The following is a 15,262-nucleotide window of genomic DNA, read 5'->3' as shown; positions in this document are numbered from 1 at the left end:
TGGAGATAACCAAAAGTTGTCACAGATGAAAGGACAGAGGTGTTAAAGGTGGTGATATTATCTAAAGGAATGTGTTAATTAAGGTACAGATAACCCTAGTGGGGGAGGGATCGAAAAGGCTAAAAGGTAGAGATAAAACAACGGATGGAAATATTTAAAAATAATGGAAATAGGTGGGAAAAGAAAAATCTATATAAATTATTGGGGGGAAAAAAATCTTCAAGCTGAAGATGTTTATGCATCTCCTACTCCGCCCAGCTAGGCAGAACTGGACGTGGTGGTAAGTAGTATCTGTACTTTCCTGGAGTGTGTTGAGTGTTCCCAGTTGAAATGGGTTGCACAGTGTGAGGGGTGGGGGGGTGTCCCTTTAAGAAGGAAAGCGCGCCATCTGGCCCCGCGGATCGGAAAGGCAACATCAACATTTTTTTTGTCGTATGCAGACTCGCCTTTGCATAAATTATGTTCATAACGTAGTGCTTAACGAGCAATGTTTATCGAAGCTCTTCCCTTCTTTTTAAATCCAAAGAAAGCTCGGCAAGACAATTTCCCTTAAGAGTTTAGGAGCGCCAACCGTTTCCATCCCATTGGTGAAAACTGTGAAGAAATAAAAAAAGGAGAGATATTTCTCAAGGCCCGTTTTTTTTAATCGATGCAAATATTCCTTCGTTAACCAATAGACTACTTGGCGTTGGGCTTAATTTAAAAAAAACTGGACTTCTTTCTAACTTACCAAAAAACAATTGTTGGCAAACAAGCTGGTGAGAAGCGGACAGTTTGTGAGGTACTTTCTGCAGCTGGAAGGTGAAAAACTAACGGTAAGTAGATGCAGGTAATTCTGGGTGGAGCTGTGGGAGGGAGCGGCTTTTTATCCTTTGATGTATATAATATATATACACACACATCTCCGATACGGAGGTGAGAAGGAGCGGGGAGGAGGACGGAGGTTGTGTCGCCTCATTTGGATTTTCTCCGCCATTAGCATAATTTATAAATTTATGGCACCAAAGAGAAGCCGCCGATTCTTCTCAAGCAAATCGGCCGCTTGACGTCTTCCGGTGGAGCGGGAGCGGGAGCGCGCGCCACCGCTCGCCCCCCCCTCCTCCCGCGCGCACTAAATCTCTCCTTTTCCCTCTTTCATTCACCAACATTCAAAAAGATACCAAAAAGAAAAGGAAAAGAAAGAGAAGGATGAGGGCCTCAGGAAAGTGAAAGCTGGCGTAGGCGAGCGGGCGGCTGCGCATGCGCGACGTTTTCTAACGGTCAAACCTGAGAATTCTTCTTTTAAAAAGAAAATCTGTTAAGATTAAAATGTCTTTAATCCTCCTGATTGTTTGGAACCGTCTCTTGGCGCTGTCGCAAAAGCCGAATGGTTTGAATGGATTGAACCGCCTGCTGGAAGATAACACAAAGCAGCAGTTTTAGTGTGAGGAGAGATTGGATCAGCCTTTAACTTGGGAACAGACTAGATGAGGAGGAACTTGTTCACACAGACATCCTCCCATATGCTGTCCTGATCCATTAATGCAATAAAGAGAGATGACCTTAGTTCTGGAGATCAAGATAGCATCAGTTTGGGTTGACATGAGAAATAGTAAAGGTAAGAAGTCACTTGTGGGAGTGGGATTCTAGGCCTCCTAGCAGTAACCACACTCTAGGACGGGGTATGCAGGAAGAAGTAATGGGGGCTTGTGAGAAAGGTACGGCAATAATCATGGGTAATTTTAACCTACATATAGACTGGACAAATCAGATTGGCAAAGGCAGCCTGGATAATGAATTCATTGTGTGTTGTCAGGAGTGTTTCTTAGAGTAACACATTCTAGGTTATCCTAGATCTGGTAGTGCGCAATGAGACAGGATAAATATAATGACCTCATTGTTCAGTTTGAGGGAGAGAGGAGTGGATCTAATGTTTTAAACTTAAATAAGGGCAATTATGAGAGCATGAAGATACAGCTGGCTAAAGTGGACTGGGAATTAGGTCAATGGGTATGTCAGTAGAAATGCAGTGACAGACATTTAAGGAGATAATTCAGAATACTCAGCAAAGATAGTGTCATAGAGTCTACACCACAGAAAAAGGCCCTTCGGCCCATCGAGTCTGCACCAGTCAAACAAGTACCTAACTATTCTAATCCCATTTTCCAACATTAGGCCCATAGTCTTGTATGCCATGGCATCACAAGTGCACATCCAAATACTCCTTAAACGTTATGAGGGTTTCTGCCTCTACCACCCTTTCAGGCAGTGAGTTCCAGATTGCCACCACCCTCTGGGTGAAAAAATTCTTCTTCACATCCCCTCTAAACCTCCCGCCCCTTACCTTAAATCTATGCCCCCTGGTTATTGATCCCTCCACCAAGGGGAAAAGTTCCTTCCTGTCTACCCTATCTATGCCCCTCATAATTTTATACACCTCAATCATGTCCCCCCTCAATCTCTTCTGCTCCAGGGAAAATAACCCCAATCTACCCAATCTCTCCTCATAACTAAAACTCTCCAGCTCAGGCAACATCCTGGTAAATCTCCTCTGCAATCTCTCTAATGCAATCACATCCTTCCTATAATGCGGATTCCAGAACTGCATGCAATAGTCTAGCTGTGGCCTAACCAGCATTTTATACAGTTCAAGCATAACCTCCCTGCTCTTATATTCTATGCCCTGGCTAATGAAGGCAAGTATCCCATATGCCACCTTATCTACCTGTCCCGCTATCCTGGTAGACATGCACACCAAGGTCCCTCTGATCTTCGGTACTTCCCAGGGTCCTGCCATTCATCGTGTATTCCCGTGCCTTGTTTGTCCTGCCCAAGTGCATCACCTCACACTTATCCAGATTAAATTCCATTTGCTACTGATCAGCCCATCTGACCAGCCCGTCTATATCCTCCTGTAATCTAAGGCTATCCTCCTCACTATTTACCACCCTACCAATTTTCGTGTCATCTGCGAACTTACTGATCAGCCCTCCTACATTCAAGTCTAAATCGTTTATACATACCACAAACAGCAAGGGACCCAACACCGACTGATCCCTGTGGAACCCCACTGGACACAGGCATCCAGTCACAAAAATACCCCTCGACCATCACCCTCTGCTTCCTGCCACTCAGCCAATTCTGGATCCAATTTTCCAAATTGCCTTGGATCCCATGGGCTCTTACCTTCGTTATCAGTCTCCCATGCAGGTACATTGCAGTAAGAGAGAAAGGCTCTAAGGGAAGGATGCACCATCCATGGTAACTAAGGAAGCTAAAGATAAGTGTACAATTCTGTGGAGATGAGTGGCAGGTCAGAAGATTGGACAGAATATAAAGAATAACAAAGAATGATGAAAAGTTTAATAAGGAGGGAGAAATTAGAGTATGAGAGGAAGCTAGCTAGAAATATAAAAACAGGTGGTCAGAGTTTCCACAGGTATTTAAAAGGGAAAAGTGTAACTCAAGTGAGTGTTGGTCTTCCAGAGAATGAGAATGGGGAGTTAATAATGGAAAATAAGAAAATGGCCGATGAATTGAACAGATATTTTTCATCTGTCTTCACTGTAGAGGATACAAATAACATCCCACAAATAATTGTGGATCAAGAGGTGAAAGGGATGGAGGAACTTAAAATAAATGACATTCCCCAGGGAAAGGGGACTGAGAAAATTATTGGAACTAAAAACTGACAAGTCCCCAGGTCCTGATGGACTTCATCCTAGGGTCTTAAAAGAAGTGGCTGCTGAGATAATGGATGCATTGGTTTTAATTTTCCAAAATTCCCTCGATTCTGGAAAGGTCTCATCAGAATGGAAAATAGTGAATGTAACTCCTCTATTCAAGAAAGCAGGAAACCACAGGCCAGTTAGTTTAACGTCTGTCATTGGGAAAATGCTGGAATCCATTATTGAGGAGGTTACAGCTGGGCACTTAGAAAATCTCAATGCAATCGGGCAGAGTCACCATGGTTTTGTGAAAGGGAAATCATGTTTGACTAATGTATTAGAGTTCTTTGAAGAAGTAACTAGCAATGTGGATAAGGAAGAACCTGTGGATGTCCATTTAAGATGGAGATGGTGTACTTGGATTTCCAGAAGGCATTTGGCAAGCTGCCACATGAGAGGTTACTACACAAAGTAAGAGTTCATGGTGTAGGGAGTAATTTATTAGCATGAATGGAGGTTTGGTTTGCTCACAGGAAGCATAGTGTTGGGTTATTTTTGGGTTGACATGATATAAAGAATGGAGTGCCACAGGGATCAGTGCTGGGGCCTCAACTGTTTATAATCTATAATGATTTGGATGAAGGGACCAAATGTATAGTTGCTAAATTTGCTGATGACACAAATATAGATGGGAAAGTCAGTTGTGAAGAGGACATAAGGGGTTTGCAAAGAGTTATAGATAGGTTAAGTGAGTAGGAAAAAACAACTGGCAGATGGAGTATAATGTGGGAAAATATGAACTTGTCCACTTTAGCAGGAAGAATAGAAAAGCAGAATATTATTAAAATAGAGAGACTGCAGAATGCTGCAGTACAGAGGGATCTGGGTGTCCTGGTACATGAATCACATGAAGTTAGCATAAAGGTACAGCAAGTGATTAGGAAGGGAAATGGAATGTTGGGGTTTATTACAAGGGGGATGGAGTATAAAAGTAGGGAGGTTTTGCTACTGTTGTACAGAGCATTGGTGAGACTACATCTGGAGCACTATGTACAGTTTTGGTCTCCTTATTTAAGAAAGGACATAAATGTATTAGAAGCTGTTCAGAGAAGGGTCACTTGACTGATTCCTGGGACAAGGGGATTATCTTATGAGGAAAGGTTGGACAGATTGGGCCTGTATATATTGGAGTTTAGAAGAATGAGGGGTGATCTTATTGAAACATATCAGATCCTGAGGGTACTTAACAGGGTGGATGCTGAGAGGATGTTTCCCCTTGTGGGAGAGACTACAACTAGGGGATACAGTTTAAAAATAAGGGCCAGGATTTCCCGGTTGGTGAGCGGGGGTGGGGCCTGCTCGCCGATGTGTAAAATGACGCAGTTTGATGTCGGGTGGAACTCCCAACATCACCTCGCCTCATTTCAATTTTCAGGTTGACGGGGGCTCAGCCGAATCAGTTGTGCACCCACCGACCCGTCAATGGCCAATTGATTAATGGCCAATTAATTACAATTAATGTAATTAGTGGACCTGCCCGTCCAGCCTTAAGGTTGGCGGGCAGGCTGGGAGCCCTGGCGGGCATTGGAAAAAGCATCAAACCTCATCCACGGGTGGGATGGGGTTTCATGTATTTTATAAGTTGTAATTATAAATTTTTAGTAAAAGTGAAACTGAAAGTGGTGGACATGTCCCAATTCATGTGACAGTGTCACATGAGGGGACATGTCAGGGAAATTTTATTTTTCTGTTTTCAATATTTTTTAATGTGGAGCTGATCTCCCTGAGGCAGCACTTAGCCTCAGGGAGATGAGTGCGCTCTATTGCGTACTCTTGGCTCAGGGAATCCCCCCGCACAGCGCTTCCTTGCGGACGTCACGCTGGGCGGGCCTTAATTGGCCCGCCCACATAAAATGGCGGTGTGCCCCCGATTGGGGAAGCCAGCTCCTGAACTCCCCCCCCCACCCCCCCAGACGAGGGGAAAATTCTGCCCAAGGGGTTACCCATTTAAGATGGAGATGAGAATAATTTTTTCTCTGAGGATCATGAGTCTGTGGAACTCCCTTCCCTGGAGAGTGACGAGGCTGGGTCAATGAGTATTTTTGTGGCCCAGGTACATTGATTCCCTTGTTAAGCAAGAATCTAAGGTTATTGGGGCAGGCAGGATAGTGGCGTTGAAGCCACATTCAGATCAGCCATGATCTCATTGAATGACAGGACGGACTTGAAGGGCCGAATGGTCTACTCCTGCTCCCAATTCGCATATTTGTACTTATAAATGAATTGTTAATAGGATCATGGATGGGGTAATTTACACACCATAAAAAGATCAACCTGCTGTTAGTTTGTTTTCACCCACTCGAGCTAAAGAGGAAATAGTTTCCCAGCAAAACCAGGAGAGAATCTTGGGTGGGAGTTAGTTAAATGAAGGATGCCTTTTAGAAGAAAGATGAAAAGCATTGAAGGCAGATAGTCTCTGTGTTCAATAGATTACATAATTTTACAATGCAGTCTATCAATGTCATTTAGTATTAGGAAGAGGGCTACTGAAGGCAAGGTAACTCCAGTCGATAAGACTGTGTGATCAAAGGCTGAGAAACCTCTGGCTCAATGCAGACAATGCACTTAATAAATGTATGTAGGGTACCCCAGTGAGCAGCTCTGTAGATATCATGAATGGTAATTTTTATGAATGGAAGAGCTTTCCAGAGGTACTGGATATGGTCGAGCAGAAAGAATATATTTTCTTTTTTCTTTGAGATTCATGCCAGTAAAGCGACAACAATGTAAAATGTCATTAGACAAGCTATAACTTTGTGATTATTGTATCAGATATTTTGGAACTGCAGGAGACAAAGTTACCTCTACTGAAGAGCTCTGCGTGGTTTATTTAACTTGAGCATCAACCCGTTGGGCAAGTCTATTAGATTCTAACTCGACAAAAATTGATTTCCTTGTTTAAAATGAGAAGTCACCTGGAAAAGTGAAATGTGATCAGGATACTCAGTACCTCGTGTTTGAATCTCAATAATGTGTCAAGTGGAAAGCAGTGCCACAGGGATTGCAATCTTCCACGTAAACTCCAATCCTATCCAGGTAGAGCTGGAGCTGTAGATCTCCAGCAAACACCCAAGAAATGTAACTAATATGTAACAGATCTTCAACCAAAGGTAAAAACTGCTCTCTGAAGGGGTCAATGAAAGTCTTAGCAAGGATCTTCAATGGAGAAACTCTTTAACCTGAAATATTCTCATTGTGATGCAAGATGTGCATTGATTCTCTTTTGATGTTGATATCTCTTTAGAGAGAATAAATAAAGAATGTTGCTTCCTGCTTTTGCTGTCAGCTTTTGGAATGCTTGTGCTATTTTAGAGCCTGCTGTAGACCTAGGGGAAATGCCAGTACTATCTGTTGACCGGTATCGATCCATGGCAAGTTGATACTGTTGTGAAGGGAGCTGGTGAAACCTTGGTTGACCACATAGTAAGGCCGTGAGTCATTTAATAAAACAAGCTGATGGGAAAGGGAAGCATCACTTAGCTGCATCTCTGATGTCACTACATTACAAAATTACAAAAAGAACATTGTGCCTTCTATCATCCCTTCACGCAGTAAGCGGTGACCTACTGGGGATCATTTCAGCATCGTGTTGAGGATGCAATCCATTCAAGTGAATTATTATTTAAGTTCATTTTGAGTGAAGTAACATACTAATCTTATCAGTTTGGCCAAAGCTAGTATTTTTGCCAGTATGATAACAACAGGAAATGACCGATTAAGATTAAATTCAGTTTGCGAACCGTGGACATAAATGTTCATCTCACAGTAGCCACCATTCATTGGTGGTCTGGATATACGAGAAATGCAGGTATTTCATCTTTCCTTGCATAAAGTTTTCTTTTCAATGTTTATGTAAAATGGCCATAGAAATTTTCTTTTGGAGAATAAATATTTGCATTGTATTGTGAACATATCTTGGATTCATTTGTGCACACATTGCTCACAAATATCTTTATGCTGAACTGTATATAAGATTTCAAAAAGTTATTAACGGGCTGGAGGTCAAGGACCAAGTGCTCTGGTATTCTAATTACATTTACAGATTCATTGTTGGAATGTAGATTGTAAGTTGTTTACTACTTGTGACAACATCCTACTCCATCTTGCATCACAGATGAGAATATTTCAGGTTAAAGAGTTTCTCCGTTGAAGATCCTTGCTCAGACCTTCATTGACCCCTTCAGAGAGCAGTTTTTACCTTTGGTTGGCTGGATATCAGTTACATTTCTTGGGTGTTTGCTGGAGATCTACAGCTCCAGCTCTAGAATTTTTCTCAACTACCTGGATAGGATTGGAGTATGGTATTGGTGAAATAATGTGATGCATCAGTTTAAACAAAATCTTTTATGTGGCATACACAAGCTTAATGATCTGCACTGTCTGATAGGAAGAGAAATGTGGGCTTTAATCTAGTAAGGCAGCATTCTGATCCTGCCCACTATTTTAACAGAAAAATAAATCCACTCGAGCAATGATGCTGGCAAAGAATGAGGACAGACGGGAGTTAGATTAAATGCTGGCATGAGAATGAATCACAGATAAGAAGCCAAAGTAATATCAGAAAACAGTTGGGGGGGGGGGGGGGGGGGGGGGGGGGGGGGGGGTGGGGGGCGGGTGGAACCGTGTGGGGGCACAGTAGCTCTTTACTTTTCAAGTGCTGTGCATTCTCCACATAGGAGTCATTTCAAGGATTTGCAAAGTTTTAAGAAACCATATGGACTTCCGGTACAGATTTTTAGCATTGGCTTGCATGGATTTGGACAGTGCTGACCCGCTCCTGAGCACTGTAAAAAATCTGTGTACATTTTGAGGTGATTCTTAGTTTCTTACCTTGTAGGTCAAAACAAACAGCAGCAGCAAGATAAATTTTGACACCCCATTGTAAGGTGGGAGTAGTGTGTGTGGAGGGTTCATATGCATGGAAGAATGAACACACCCAACAAATAAGTAATCTGCCTTCACTTGACAGTCCGTGTCCAAATGCAGCAAGACCTGGATGATATCCAGTTTTGAGCTGACAAGTGGCAAGTAACATTCATGTCACACAAGTGCCAGGCAATGACCATCACCAACAAGAGAGAATCTAACCATCGGCCTCTGACATTCAATGGCATTACCATTACTGAATCCCACACTATCAACATCCTGGGAGTTACCATTGACCAGAAACTGAACTGGACCAGCCAGATAAATACTGTGGCTACAAGAGCAGGTCAGAGGCTGGGAATCCTGCGACAAGTAACTCACCTCCTGTCTCCCCAAAGCCTGTCCACCATCTACAAGGCACAAATCAGGAGTATGATGGAATACTCCCCACTTGCCTGGATGAGTGCAGCTCCCACAACATTCAAGAAGTTCAACACCATCCAGGACAAAGCAGCTGCTTGATTGGCAGCCCATCCACAAACATTCAATCCCTCCACTACTGATGCAGGAACTCACCAAGGCTCCTTAAACAGCACCTTCCAAACTTAGGACTGCTACCATCTAGAAGGACAAGGGCAGCAGATAGATGGGAATACCACCACCTCCAAGTCACTCACCATCTTGACTTGGAAATATATCACCGTTCCTTTACTGTTGCTGGGTCAAAATCCTGGAACACCCTCCCTAACAGCGCTGTGGGTGTACCTACATCACATGGACTGCAGCGGTTCAAGAAGGCAGCTCACCACCACCTTCTCAAGGGGCAATTAGGGATGGGCAATAAATGCTGGCCTTGTCAGTGACACCCACATCCCATGAACAGATGAAAAATAGATCAACCGAAGAAGATATTGCTCATGGCTTCTAAGAGGGAGCTCAGTGATTTTGGAGATGTTATCAATGAAAATTGATTGATGCTGCTTCAGTACCCCTCCATGAAACAGATGGAATGCCCTTTTATGGGACCACTGGGATTCCTGCTAGAAAGGGGGCAGGAAGGAAGGATGTACTCAACTATCCGTTTAGGTCCTCTACTTTGAACCTGGTTTATACAGAACTCTGGAAAAAGTTGTTTTGTATGTTTCATTATAGTTGTGTAGATATTTTTCAAGCATCACAATGGTGCCATGACACTGCAGCTTGGATTCATGAGGAGACTGGCAAAGGGAAGATAAAATACTTAACGGAGTTCAGATATTGTTTCAGCTGGCAGTGAGGTAGAGCCCTGGGATGTGCTGACTGATGACTTGGGTATAGGTGATTCCTTGGCAGATAAGGCTTTTTGACACTTTGAGTGGTTGTAATAGGGTCTGGAACATGGAATGTTACTTCAGCGAATCTTCTATCGTTGGCTTAGCTGGCACAAAGCATGATGTGGTGCAAGTATCATATGGCACTGTATAGTTAGACAATCAAAGGTAGCCTCTATAAGGGTGGTGAGGGTGCTGTAGTGTTCTTAATCTTTTGCCTGCTGTTTTAACTATCTTTTCCTGCAGGATGCTTAATAAATATTAAACCTGTCCTTGGTGTATAAAACAGAACAGTTTGAGTAATGACTCAAACCATCAATCATGTTGCTGCATTTTACACGGTGCTTCAACTTTTTAGTTTTGGGTATTATGCAGTGTGCCACAAGTGGTGCAGTATCTCTGAACTGTTTTTAAGAAAAGGTCTCAGTTAATATAGGTTTCAGACACATGCAATGTTTGAATTTGCCTGAAATACATGTTGAGCAAATTGTCAGTCAAAAGGAACAACGAATAACTGCAATAATAAGACTTGACAATAATAATAAAATAATTTGGGTAAAACTACAAACTCCTGCAAACTGAAATGGAAATATGAACAAAAATCTAAAAAATTGTTGGGGTGAGAAATAGTTAACAGTCAAGGAGTGTTTAAGTTAGTAATTATAGGTTAATTGGCTAAGCACATCATTGGGTGTATATATGAGGTGATTATAGTGGATGGAGTTTTATGTCATTGGAAATAAAACTCTATCTGGTAGAATTCAAGACTTGGCTTATTTATTACCAACCAATCAACCATTGGAGTTTAACAAAAAAAATTGACCTAATTGCAAGCTCTAGAAAGTTAAAATTAGAGTTTGGCTATTCAGGAGTGAAATCAGGAAGTACATTTGTACACAAAGGGCAGTGAAAATCTGCAACTCTTTCCTGTGGATGCTGGAAATTTAAGACTTAAGATCGTTAATGTTTTTATTAGGGTTGGAGTAAAAGTGGGAGTAAATGGAGTTAGCTAAGGTACAGAATAACCATGATCTGATTGAATGGTGTAACAAGGGAGAGGTTGAATGGCCTACTCTTGTATGTGAGTGACCCCATGACCTGTAAATGTACTGGACTATCTCTGCCACCCCACCTGCCTTATTTACATCAGACTGAGAGTATCTACTATTGTGTTATCTACCTTGATGTATTAAGTGTTGTTGTGGTTGAGCAAGTTGGATCCCATCCAGATCTAGCCTGTTTACTTACCAGACAACCATGTGATGTTTGTCCAGAAGTGCACCTTATTGTCTGTAGCAGACTCAAAGTACTGTTAATTTGAGACAATTAATGAGACCAGTGGACTTCACAGGGATCCACACACTCTGAACCTGAGCAGCCCAGGACATAGAATCATAGAATGGTTACAGCACAGAGCGAGGCCATTCAACCCTTTGCTCCCTACAAGAACAACTCTGCTCGTCCCACTCCCCCGTTCTGTCCCCTTGGCCGTGTCATTTTTTCCTCCTCGATAATGATCCAATTTTCTTTTGAAAGCCACGATTGAATCTGCCTCCACCACACTCTCAAGCAGTGCATTCCAGATCCTAACCACTTGCTGCATTAAAAAAGATTTTTCCCCATGTCATCATTGCTTCTTTTACCAATCACCTTAAATCACTGTTCTCTGGTTCTCAACCCTTGCACCAATGAGAACAGTTTCTCCGTATCTATTCTGTCCAGACTCCTCATGATTTTGAATACTTCTATCAAATCTCCTCTCAACATCCTGTTCTCTAAGGAGAACAGCCCCAGCTTCTCCAATCTATCTACATAACTAGTTCCAGGGAAGAGGAACTTCATTCCTGTTAATCTTTTCTGCACCCTCTCCAATGCCTTCGCATCTTTCCTAAAGTGCGGAGTCCAAAATTGAACAGATGACTCCATTTGATGCCAAACCTTTGTTTTATATGAGTTCATCAGAACTTCCTTGCTTCTGTACTCTATGCCCCTATTTATAAAAGCCAGGATCCTATTTGCTTTATTAACCACTTTCTCAACCTTTCTTGCTACCTTCAATGATTTATGTGCACCTACCCCCTGGTCCCTCTGCTCCCACACCCCCTTGAGAATTATACCCTTTATTTTATATTGTCTCTCCATGTTCTTCCTACCAAGCTGAATCACTTTACACAAATTTCATCTGCAACCTGTCAGCCCATTCCTGTATATGTCCTCCTGAAATCTAACACCAGCTTCCTCACAATTCACAATACTTACAGGTTTTATGTCACCTGCAGATTTTGAGATTGAGCCCTGTATACCCAAGCCTAGGTATATATATATCAAGAAAACCAGTGACCATAACACTGACCCCTAGAAAACCCCTCTGTATACCTCCCTCCAGTCTGAGAAACAACCATTCACCGCTATTTTCTGGCCCAGAACTTCTGATCTGCAGATGGTTGTACCCTGGCAGCATCCCCAGATGCACTATGGGACTCCTTGGAAGTCCGGACATACTGACTATGTGGGAATTGCCCCGAAAGTTTGGACATATGATGGGCAATTCGCCTGTGTCTGGAACCCTTCGAAAATGTCTCCAACTCTTGAGTTAGAGTTGAGACTTTGGAGGGTTCTCACTTACATTCCAGATTAGAAAACCAGGAAGTGTTAGAAAGATTAAAACCAGTTCTAACACCTGGGTATCTATACTATTGACTACCCTCCCCTTACCCTGACTCCCAACTGGACCCCTTGACTACAACCCCACTGACCCGACCCCCTCCCTCACCCACATACCTGCCATCCTAGTCCCACACCTACTCACCTGCCACTCTCATCCCCTCATCTACTCACCTGTCACCCTACACCCCTAACCTATGCCCCTATCCCACCCACTCGGCTGCCACTCTACCCCATCACCCACCCACTCGGCTGCCACCCTACTCCCCTCACCCACCCACTCGGCTGCCACTCTACCCCATCACCCACCCACTCGGCTGCCACTCTACCCCATCACCCACCCACTCGGCTGCCACTCTACCCCATCACCCACCCACTAGGCTGCCACTCTACCCCATCACCCACCCACTCAGTTGCCACTCTACCCCATCACCCACCCACTCGGCTGCCACTCTACCCCATCACCCACCCACTCGGCTGCCACTCTACCCCATCACCCACCCACTTGGCTGCCACTCTACCCCATCACCCACCCGCTCGGCTGCCACTCCACCCCCTCACCCACCCGCTCGGCTGCCACTCCACCCCCTCACCCACCCGCTCGGCTGCCACTCCACCCCCTCACCCACCCGCTCGGCTGCCACTCCACCCCCTCACCCACCCGCTCGGCTGCCACTCCACCCCCTCACCCACCCGCTCGGCTGCCACTCCACCCCCTCGCCCACCCGCTCGGCTGCCACTCCACCCCCTCACCCACCCGCTCGGCTGCCACTCCACCCCCTCACCCACTCGCTCGGCTGCCACTCTACCCCCCTCACCCACCCGCTTGGCTGCCACTCTACCCCCCTCACCAACCCGCTCGGGTGCCACGCTACCCCATCTGCCACTCTACTCCCTTCACCCGCCCACTTGGCTGCCACCCTAACCCCCTCACCCACCTACCTCACACAAGTGCTTTCTCTTCGTAGCTTCTTAAAGTGGCTTTGGGGTGTTTGAACTCTCTTCTTGCCTGAATATGGCAGCTAGTGCTTTAAAAAGAGGGCGTGGATTCTACGATGGGTCTCTCCACCAGTCACTGCAAGGAATATCGAGATTTCTCCCATTGGAAGTCAGGTCCGAAAAATCACAGGAAGGTAAGTAGGTAGCTTTCTGTCTGATCTGGCTCGGAAACAGGGAATTCCGACCTAGATCGGAAGTTCTGTGCCTCTGTTTCTTGTCACTCAGCCAACTTTGTATCCAAGTTGCCAATGTCCCTTTTGTTCCATTGGGCTTTAACTTTGCTGTGTGTGTGCCTCTTATGTGGCACTTTACCAAACACCTTTTGGAAGTCCATGTACATTACATCAACACAATTACCTTCATCAACCCTCTCTGTTACCTCATCGAAAACTCAAGTTAGTTAAACAGGACTTGCCTTTAATAAATCCATGCTGGCTTTCCTGAATTAATCCACATTTGTCCAAGTGACTGTTAATTTTGTCCCAAATAATCGTTTCTAAAGTTTTTCCCATCACTGAGGTTAAACTGACTGGCCTATAGTTGCTGGGCTTCTCTTTTCACCCTTTTTGAACAAGGGTGTAACATTAGCAATTCTCCAGTCCTCTGGGACCATCCCTGTATCGAAGGAGGGCTGAAAGATTATGACAGCATTGTCAAGCAAGTTCGATCACATCCAGATCTAGACAACCACGGTGTTATCTGTCTAGAAATGCACCAGAGCAACAATAGTGTTAAATCGAGACCAGTGACTTAACAGGAATCTGCATACTCTCTAAAAGCAAAATGCTGTGGATGCTGGAAATCTGAAACAAAAACTGAAAATGATGGAAGAACTCAGCAGGTCCAGCTGTGGAGAGAGAAACAGAGTTAACATTTCGAGTCCGTATGACCCTTCTTCAGACTCTCATACTCTAAGCCTGTGGAGCTCAGGACATAGAATCGTAGAATGATTGCAGCACAGAGGAAGGCTGTTTGGCCCTTTGTGTCCATGCTCGCTCTCTGCAAGAGCGTCTTTGCTAGTTCCACTACCCCGTTTGCAATTCCTGCACCATGTGGGAACTTCAGGACATTTCATGTATCTTGGGGCACAACATTTGTGAGAACTGTCTCCAGCTGCTTCAGCTTGAGCTCAGTTTTTCCGAACTTGAGGGGCAGCTGGAGACACTGCGAGCATCAGGGAGGATGAGAGTTTCCTGGATTGTACGTTCCAGGAGGTGAACGTCCCACAGGCAGCGAGAGGTCATGAAAGGAGATGGATGGCCATCCGGAAGAGTAGGAAGAGGCAGGGAGTACAGGAGTCTCCAGATGGTATACCACTCTCAACCACGTGCTCAGCATTGGAGACAGCTGAGAGTGACCTGGAAAGGTACGGTACAGATCGCGGCACTAATGGGCAAGGGACAATAGAGGAGGGAACAGCAAAGTGTAGACATGCAGTTGTTATAGGAGATTCCATTGTCAGCGGGACACAGAGGCATTTCTGTAACCGTTATCATGAATTCTACACGGTGTGCTGCCTCCCTGGTTCCAGGGTAAAGGACATCACGGAGAGGGTGCGGCATGTTCTCCAGTGGGGAGGGAGTGAGCCAGAGGTTGTTGTACGTGATGGTACCAACGATATAGGGAGGACAGGTACTGAGGTCCGATGGTTATTTTTGCAGGAGCTAGGGAGGAAGTTTAAAAAGTAGGACCTTGAGGTAGAATCTCTGGATTACT

At 44.4% G+C, this 15,262-nt stretch overlaps 1 long non-coding RNA gene across 2 annotated transcripts in view; it reads left to right on the top strand.

Moving 5' to 3' along the window:
• The first annotated feature begins 587 nt into the window (after nt 1-587).
• Nucleotides 588-15,262, top strand: part of LOC121273172 — a 71,963-nt gene continuing 57,288 nt past the window's right edge. For both annotated transcript variants that reach the window (XR_005941953.1, XR_005941954.1), the window contains exon 1: nt 588-815. This is a non-coding gene — a long non-coding RNA (uncharacterized LOC121273172). The remainder of the gene's footprint in view (nt 816-15,262) is intronic.

The sequence above is a fragment of the Carcharodon carcharias genome, chromosome X, assembly GCF_017639515.1.
Source record: "Carcharodon carcharias isolate sCarCar2 chromosome X, sCarCar2.pri, whole genome shotgun sequence".
Classification (NCBI taxonomy): domain Eukaryota; kingdom Metazoa; phylum Chordata; class Chondrichthyes; order Lamniformes; family Lamnidae; genus Carcharodon; species Carcharodon carcharias.
This window is presented reverse-complemented; position numbering and strand designations above follow the sequence as displayed.